Genomic DNA, 9,665 nt, shown 5'->3' on the forward strand with positions numbered 1-9,665 from the left:
AGATGCAGAAAGAAACAAATTCTAACTTGCATCATCCCCTGGCTAACCTTTCATATAGTCCATATTGTTTTGTGATTTGCTAATTGTTACTCATCAATATGTTGTGAATATTTTCCATATCATTACATATCCTATAATAAAGTCTTCTAAGGGCTGCATAGGATCCTATGTATGGATATAATTTAGTTTTTCTCTCTTAATACACATCGTATATCGTGTAACCAATCCCGTTTCCTTCTTGGAGTTTGCTGTTAGGAAGCTCAGAGTCAGATTTACAGTCAGCCTCTGGCAATTGCACAGGCCTTGCCTTATCTGTGGCTTTCCTGCCATTATTCCTTACTTTGCAGTAACTTTTTCCCTACCCACTCACTGTTTATTTGTTGCACTATTTGTTGTATTTTTACTCAGTTATGGATCCCTTAACTAAAGCTTTTTTCGATTATTTTTCTTAAGTTAGTATATATAATATAAAATTATATTATATATTATATAAAATTAATGTATTATATAAAATTTATAAATATATATAAACAAAGTATTGTTTACATGTATCTAATTTTTTAAAGTAAGCTTCATGCCTAACATGGGGCTCGAACTCACTACCCGGAGATCAAGAGTCATGTGACCAAGACAACCAGGCACCCCAGCATCTAATTTTTTAACTTTTATTATTTAAAAAATTTTTTTAAAATATTTTGTTTATTTATCGGAGAAAGATATGCACAAAGATACACACACAAGCAGGGGGAGCAGCAGGCAGAGGCAGAGGGAGAAGCAAGCTCCCGGCTGAGCAAGGAGCCCCACAAGGGACCTGATCCCAACACCCCGAGACCATGACCCAAGCCAAAGGCAGATGCCCAACAAGCTGAGCCACTCAGGAGTACCTACAAATTGTTTTATTTTTTTAATTTTTTTAATTTTTTATTTTTTTAAAGATTTTATTTATTTATTTGACAGAGAGAAATCACAAGTAGACAGAGAGGCAGGCAGAGAGAGAGAGAGGGAAGCAGGCTCCCCGCTGAGCAGAGAACCCGATGCGGGACTCGATCCCAGGACCCCGAATCATGACCCAAGCCAAAGGCAGTGGCTTAACCCACTGAGCCACCCAGGCGCCCCCTTACAAATTGTTTTTAAAATTTATTTTACTTTTTAAAGATTTTATTTACATTTTTTTTTATTTGACAGAGAGATACAGCGAGAGAGGGAACACAAAGCAGGGGTAGTGAGAGAGGGAGATGCAGGCTTCCCGCTGAGCAGGGACCCCCCAATGAGGGGCTCTATCCCAGGAGTCTGGGATCATGACCTGAGCCTGTAAGGGCCTATTTAGCCAGAGTGACTCCATCTCGGTTGAACAGCCATTTTGTTGTTTATGCAGTAAAACTTAAACTGACCCTGCTCCCCCCACCCCCCCAGGGGACTTACTTAAAAGAAAGTCCGGGAAACTAGTAAAATATGGTCAACCAGTCCCAGGTAACAGAGCCCAAATACAAGGGCGGGTCAGGCCAGGTGGAGACATCCAATTAGTGGGGCGTGCATACTGTCATCCTAGCTACCAAAGAGTGTGGGCCCTGCCTTTTGGGCGCTTTTGGGGAGCCTTTTGGGCACCAATACTGACCAAGGTGATAGGCTAGTTCAAATAGCTACTATGAGGTGAATTGTAATTCAATTGGCCACCCATGTGTGACCTAGCATGACTATGCAGCTTTCTATGTGTGTTGCAATCTCATTGGCCACCTGTGTGTGGCCAGGCTCAACCACATGGCCCTTGCTCTATAAAAATTAGTCTGTGAAGCTGGGAGGGGTCACCCTCTCTGTAAGAGGTGGCCCCGACCCGTCGGTTTGATTCTCGATGCTTGGCGTGAAATAAAGCTTTGCTTGACCTTTGCTTTGTATCAGTCTTGCTCCTTTGATCATGGACCCATCAAGCCTAAGGCAGACGCTTAAAGACTGAGCCACCAAGGCACCCCTAAGATTTTATTTTTAAGTTACCTCTACAGCCAACCTGTGTGTCAAACTTGCAACCTCAAGACCAAGAGTCTCACACTCTACCAACTGAGCCAGCCAAACATCCCTTAACCTTTTGAAAACTAATATCAGACTTAAGGTTTGCAAAAATAGTAGTTTCTCCATATCTCTCACTCAGCTTTCCCTAATGTTAATATGTTACTTAATCATAGTACAATGATCAGAATCAAGAAATTAACACTGATGTACTACTATTAACTACAGACCATGTTCTAGTTTCACCATTTTCCCACTAATGCCCTCTTCTGTTCCAAGATCCCAGCCAGGATTCCGGGTAACATTTGGTTATATCTCTTATTCTCCTGCAGCCTAGAACAGTTCCTCAGCCTTTCCTTGTTTTTCATGACCTCGACCCTTTTAAAGAGTATTGGGCAAGGATCTATCAAATGTCTCTCAAGTTAGGTTTGTCTTAAGTTTTCTCATTCCAGATATATTTTTGTAAGCTGCACCATATTCTTTTTGGAGTGGGGTGGAAGTCAAAATCCAAACAAACTGGGGGGCCTCGGTGGCTCAGTTAATTAAACATCTGACTCTCGGTTTCAGCTCAGGTCATGATCTCAGGGTAGTGAGATCAAGTCTCGCTCAATGGGGGGTCTATTTGAGATTCTCTCTCTCTCTTCTCCCTCCCCCTTTAACCCTCTCCCTGTTCATGCATGTTCTCTCTCAAATAATAAAATAAAATACAAAGAAAGAAACAGAACAAATGAACGGGTTCTGGCCTGTCTGCAGCCTGAGGCTCAGGGAGGTGATCTGATTCATGAAAATCACCCTGCGAGGTGATCTGAGACCTAAGACTTCTGAGGCCATGGCCAGGAACCAGTGTTCCAAGGTGCCATCCTGAGGCACTGAGCCTAAAGACAGGCAGACTGCAGGGAACAATCCTATCTGAAATAATAACAGGGGAAGGAACCTGGAACAGCTTAGGAAATCACTAGCACTCATCCTATTCCCTTTGGGCCCAGAATTGAAGATCTTCGGATTTTCCCAGGATGTCCCTTGCAGTGTTAGAGAGGCAGGCAAACCTGAGTCAGAATTTCTACTTTTCTGTGATCTTGGACAGCATAGCTTCTCTGAGCTGCAGTTACCTCATCTGTAAAAATGGGCATTAATAATAGATGATTTATTTAAGAGCCCTTTTAAAAATAAGAATTGATGGGCACCTGAGTGGCTTAATAGGTCTTGATCTCAGGGTCCTGGGATCAAGCCCCACATCAGGGGCTCTGCTCAGCAGGGAGCCTGCTTCCCCCACCACCCCTGCCTGTCTCTCTGCCTACTTGTGATCTCTGTCTGTCAAATAAATAAATAAAAATCTTAAAAAAAATAATAAGGGGTGCCTGGGTGGCTCAGTGGGTTGGGCCTCTGCCTTGGGTTCAGGTCATGATTTCAGGGTCCTGGGATGGAGCCCCGTGTCTGGCTCTCTGCTCAAAGGGGAGCTTGCTTCCCCCTCTCTGCCTATCTGTGATCGCTCTCTGTGTCAAATAAATAAAATCTTTATTTAAAAAAAGGAAATAAATAAATAAAAATTTAAAAATAAGAATTGATAATTATTGAGCGCCCTCTAGGTCTAAAGTGCTGTGTCACCTTGCAAAGGTGTTTTATCATCTCTGGAGCTCCATTTTACCATCACTTAAAATGGGAGAATAGAAAATGGGGTTGCAAGTAGCAAAACCTCAAAGCACACATTTATTGCACTTTTACTGAGTGATCATTTCTGTACCCATGCATTCTCATTAAATTCTCATGGTTAAATAGGTTATTATGCCCATGAGACAGTTAAGACAACTGAAGAGCCCAAAGCTGGCCAAACATAACAGAGAGACTGGATCCTAAACCCAGGTTTCTAGCTCCCAGCCCATGGTCTTCCAAGGATAGCATACTGCCGGTAGCAAGCATCCCTTTGTCTATAGCAAGTACTGAAAAATGGCCGTTGTCTGGCCTAAAATTTATAACTTGCCTAACTGGCATTTGATGCTGTTTCTGTGTTCCTTCCTGCAGTAGATACTTTTGAATCTCAAGCTAACAGTATGTATTAACTTCCCAGAGCTGCTATAACAAAGTAACACAAACCAGGCAGCTTGGAACAATAGAAATGTATGGCAGCATTCCTCCAGCCTGTACATGGCCTTTCTTTGTGTCTGCATATCATCTTTCTTCTGTGGATGCCTGGCCCATGTTCAGATCTCCCTTCTCCATGTAGACACTGGTCATGTTGGATGAGGACCCTCCCTAAAGACCTCATTTTAACCTGATTACCTCTGTAAAGACCTTATTTCTAAATAAGGTCACATTCTGAGGGCCTGGGAGTGGGACTTCAATATCTCTTATTTAGGGGGCATGAATGGGTAAACACTCTTATGTTTCTCCTTTACTGTCACTCTCCCTATGCTTCTGACACTAAATCTGGGGCTTTTCCACACCAGGACACCAGCTGGATGTCCCACAATTCAATTCAATTCAATTCTGACACTAACTAGAGTTAACGCAGACCCTGTTGGGTAAGGACACAGTCCTATGAGACTACTCCTCATTCAGACACCAATTCTAAGTCCTGGTTGTCATCTGTACTTCTAACTTATTGGCTACAATTTGGGGTTCTTGTGACCTCCTCCTTGGACTTGGTAATTTGCTAGAGGCTTGCAGAATTCAGGGGGAATACTTGGGTTGTTTTCTTATATAATAAAGGATACAGATGAACAGCAAAATGAAGAAGTATATAGGGAAAAGTTAAGAAGGATCCAGGGAGCAAGAATTTCTGTTTCCACAGAGTTGGGGATATATGGATATGTTCACCAAGCTGGAGGCTCTCCTAACCCCTACTTTTGGATTTTTATGGCAGTTTCATCTTGTAGGCATGTTTGGTCATTAACTCAACCTCCAGCCCCTCTCCCCTTCCAGGAAGGAGGGGGCTGGGGCTCAAAGATTCAAGTTTCTAATGATAGCTTCATCTTTCTGACAACCCACCCCCATCCAGGATCCCACAAGGTATTGCCTCATTAGAACTCACCCAGAAAGTTCCAAGGGATTTAAGAGCCCTGCATCAGGAACCAGGGTCAAAGACTAAATATTTGAACAAAAGGCGCTCGTAGCACTCTTATAACTTAAGAAATAACAAGGGAGCTTTGTGCCAGGAACTGAGGATACAGATGAAACATATTTTCTATAATCTCACAGGATGCAATTCAACCCTTAAGACTCCCCTTCCAAGGAGCTGCATTTAGGCCAGTATAGCTGGGAGATCCAGGAAAGTCACATTTTCCAGGAAGGATGCCTTCTGTAAACTTCTCATGATTCAAAACTTCATATTCCAAGACCCGTTTTCCCACCCTGGGAATGAGTGTAAAGTCGGTGATGGAATGTGCTCCACAGTTCATTAATCTAGGACCGTCTTACTAAATATTAGTTTTTGATGCTGCTTTGTATCTTTGCAGCATTCTCTCTACCAGTGAGGACTCTTCTAAATCAACAGCAACACCTGTCCAGGAGGTGATTAAGTCTTCTTTTGTAGTGTTTTTACATATCAAGTGTCTACTCCAAAGGTATTGATCTGAATGTGTTTTTCAGCACTAGTATCTCTACTATGTAAATGCTTGGATGATGTTGTTACAGCTTTTTCAAGTGCTTTGTAGGGGCGCGTGGGTGGCTTAGTCATGAAGTGTCTGCCTTTGGCTCAGGTCATGATCTCAGCGTCCTCGGATGGAGCTCCGCAACAGGCTCGCTGATCAATGGGAAGCCTGCTTCTCCCTCTCCCACACCCCTGCTTGTGTTCCCAACCCCAGGTCTCTCTCTGTCAAATGAATAAGTAAAAATCTCAAAAGAAAATAAAGTGGTTTGTAATGACCGTTATGGCAAAAATAACAGTTTAATGGGCACAAAAACAGTTGCTAGAGTCCAAGACATGTTAACAACAGTGTGATTTGCTCCATAAGGGCGCACAAGGTGGTGATTTGTTTCACCACCACACCCTCCGCCCCCACCCCCCCACACCCGCCCCCCTGAAGTGGCGCCTCCTTGTGGCAGCAGCATAAACAGTTTTTCATTCATTCTATCCCCCGTGGCTTTGATGTTGTTCAATATCTAAGGAGTAAAAATGTTTTCTTTTTCTGGCATATGTGTGATTTCCAATTTACACACGGAGTGGCATTTTCATTTTCATTTTCATCTTGTAGGCATGTTTGGTCATGTGGCACTGTGTCAGAGTCACATAATTCCTATCTGCATATGATGGCTAGAAATGGGCAGTGTGGCTCGTGCCCTCGATGAAACATAAAAGCTTTCTTATACCTGTCCTTCCTGTTTGGGGTCCCATAGGAGCTAGGGGATGCAGTTCTCAGAGAGCAGTTGGGCCTGAGCAAGAAGCCCATCAATAAGGAAGAGGTGACACTGCCACAGCTGGGTAATTTGTCTCTTTGCTCTTCTGCAGCCCATTTGGCGATGATGTATTTGTCCCAGAGAATAGATGATGGCAGGTTTGTTCATATTTTACACTTATGAACCTGCCTGTTCCTCTCTGCCTGCCTCTGCCCATTTGTCTTTGTCCCTTGCTCCTCTCATTTTATTTCACAGATTGGGCAGCAGGCCTTGGCCATGAGTTATGAAGGTGCATTCTGTGAGGGCAGCTTTGGGAAAGGAAGGAGGAGAAGAGATGGGTCAGCTCTCTGCAGAGAGGGGAAGGATGGACAGGTCTGGGAGACAGAGATGTCACAGACTTGATGGTGGGCAAGAAGGGAGCTCAGAGAGTAAGAGGAGGGAGAGATCCTAGGACAGAAGACAAGGATACTAGGGTGGCCTGCTCACAGAGGATGGTTTGGAATGCTAGGTCCAGTCCCAATAATTAATTTGGGCCTAGTACAAAACCTAATCACAGTAGCCATCCTCCCAGGTCGCCCCCATGACTCTTGCATCTTGATATTTATACCCTTGTAAAACCCCCTCCCACACTGAGCAGGACTGACATGCGTAACCAATACGACAGGCAGAAATGAAAAGTGCGATTTCCAAGGTCACAAGAGTCCTTGAAGGTTCCACTTAACTCTCTCTTGGACCACTTGGTTTAGGGGAAGCCCACTGCTATGTAGTAAAGATACCCAAGCAGTGTCTAGAGAAGTCTATGGTCAACAACCAGCACTCACTTGTCAGGTGTGTGAACAGCCTACTTGGAAGTAGATCCCATAGCCCCAGTCAAGCCTTCAGATGACCACAGTGCAAGCTGACACACATACATATTTAACAAATACATATTAGTTATTTATTTATTTAAATAACCCCTATACCCAAGGTGGGGCCCAAACTCACAAATCCAAGGCCAAGAGGCCATGCTCTTCCAGTTGAGCCAGCCAGCTGCCCCAACAAGCTGACATCTTGTAGGCGAACACTGCACCTTTGTGGGAGATGCTGAGCCAGAACCACCAGCCCAGCTAACTACTCAATTCTGAATTATTTCTGACCCATTTGGAACCATGTGTGATAATAATTGTTTATTATTATCACACATGGGAGGGGGTTTTACAAGGGTATAAATATCAAGATGCTAGATTTTGGGGGTGATTTATTCCACAGTAATTAGAAATGGTCTAATTCCTTATTTGTAGAATTGTTGCCCAACATCTACCTGGTTTGCTGCCCAGAATGCCCAGTCCGTGGGTCAGGGACTCACTCCCATCAACTGCTCAGTTAACCAGCACTGCATGTCACTGAATGTCACAAAGAGAAACCCTCTGCACCACTCCTTCAAGCAAGGTAAATAGAGTTAGTTAAGCAAGGAAAAGATTCTGGGATGAAGTGGGCATGTGTTATGAAGAGAGGGATGGGTGCCTGGGTGGCTCAGTGGATTAAGGCCTCTGCCTTCGGCTCAGGTCATGATCTCAGGGTCCTGGGATTGAGCCCCACAGCGGGCTCTCTGCTCAGCAGGGAGCCTTCTTCCGTGTCTCTCTCTCTCTCTGCCTGCCTCTCGGCCTACTTGTGATCTCTGTCTGTCAAATAAATAAAATCTTTAAAAAAAAAAAAGAGAGAGAGAGAGAGAGAAGGATAGGCCCACAATTGGGATGACCAAATCTCCTAGTTTTCCTGGGATGGAGGGGTTTCCTAAATGGAGGTCTTCCAGTGCAAAAACGTCTAGGGTAAACTGGAATCAGTTGGTCATCCTAGCTGGGGTTGGGGTTGGGGTCTCGAAGCTGTACTTCCAGTCAACTCCCACGCTGTGGTTCATAGGATGTGGGGAAGAAGATCTATCTCCCATCTCTCCTGGTCTGGGGTGGGAGATGCTCCTGGAACCACCTGCTGTTATCTTCTTGCCTCACTTAAGTGGATGGAGATGGGGAGACCCTCTTGGAAATGTCAGACCAGTGTGAGGAGGCTACAGGTCAGCCCTCCTTCTTGCCAGCAGATGTGGCCAGAAACATCTGGAATTTGGTGAAGACTCACCCTAGACCAGGAGGGCCAGCCCCTTCCTGTCCACGGGTTCTGGCTTCCCATGGTTTCATTACCAAATGCCCTCTACCGCTTGGCCAATGTATTGCTCTGTAGTCTCCCTTGGCATAATTCAGTCATAGGTCACCAAGGCTGCCCCCTCCATCATTTGAGAGCTATTCTTTGTACTCGGTGATAAGTTGGCTCCACATAATCTCTACCCTTTGATTATATATGATTGTGCTAAACATTTCTAACCTGTTTCAGCCTGGCACCCTTTTCACATACTATGCTCACATTGCTCTCTCTGCCCAAGTTTCCCCTTGCCCTGCTCCCTTCTCCTGCAAACTCTCTCCACTTATCCTTTCAACCATAGGTTCAAAGTCAGGCCTCCTGGGAGGCCCGTTGGGACTCCATTTCTGCCTCTCCAGGTCTACCACACTCAGAGCCTAAGGGAAGGAAAAGTTCTACCACATGACGCAAGTGACATCCCATTTGTTTCACCTCCATCTACCCATCTGGGCTTTTCCTGAGTGACTGGGACTGGGGAGCTTCTGATCACACCAGCTTCCAGAAGGGGAAGTTTATTTCCTTTTGGTCCTTTGGATAAACCCAAAGAGCCAAGGGGCACAGCTATGTCCGAGTTCTTCGTCTTTGTTTTCGTTTTGATTTTTTAATTCTTTTTTTTTTTTTAAGATTTTATTTATTTGACAGAGAGAGAGAGAGAGAGAGAGAGAGAAAGCCCGTGCACAAGCCAGGGGAGCAGCAGGCAGAGGCAGAGGGAGAAGCAGGCTCTTTGCTGAGCAAGATGCACGACGGGGGCACCATCCCAGGATCCTGGGATCATGACCTGAGTCTATGGCAAACACTTAACCAATTGAGCCACGCAGGTGCCCCTCGTGCTCTTCTTTGGTAACACAGAGAGAAGGCCTCAGACTCACAGCCTTCTGCCCTAGCTATAAGGCAGTGGTCACAGTGCTGTGTCCACAACATAATTTCGATGGTTCTGCCTATTTATGACAGGTTTTCCATTTATCATGAGATTATAGTTTCCTTTTTAAATAAATCACAGATATATGTTCTTTTAGAAAGCAGAGGGGAAAAAATTACAGTGCAAGCCTCACTTCCTTATAGAAGTCATTACTGACCCTCAAGTGTATATAGGATGATCTCCCTTTTCCTCTTCCCCACCCATTGTTAAGTCCTCACAGCCTCCCATATTTCTCCCTAGTCTG

The sequence above is a fragment of the Mustela nivalis genome (assembly GCF_964662115.1).
Source record: "Mustela nivalis genome assembly, chromosome: 14".
Lineage (NCBI taxonomy): Eukaryota > Metazoa > Chordata > Mammalia > Carnivora > Mustelidae > Mustela > Mustela nivalis.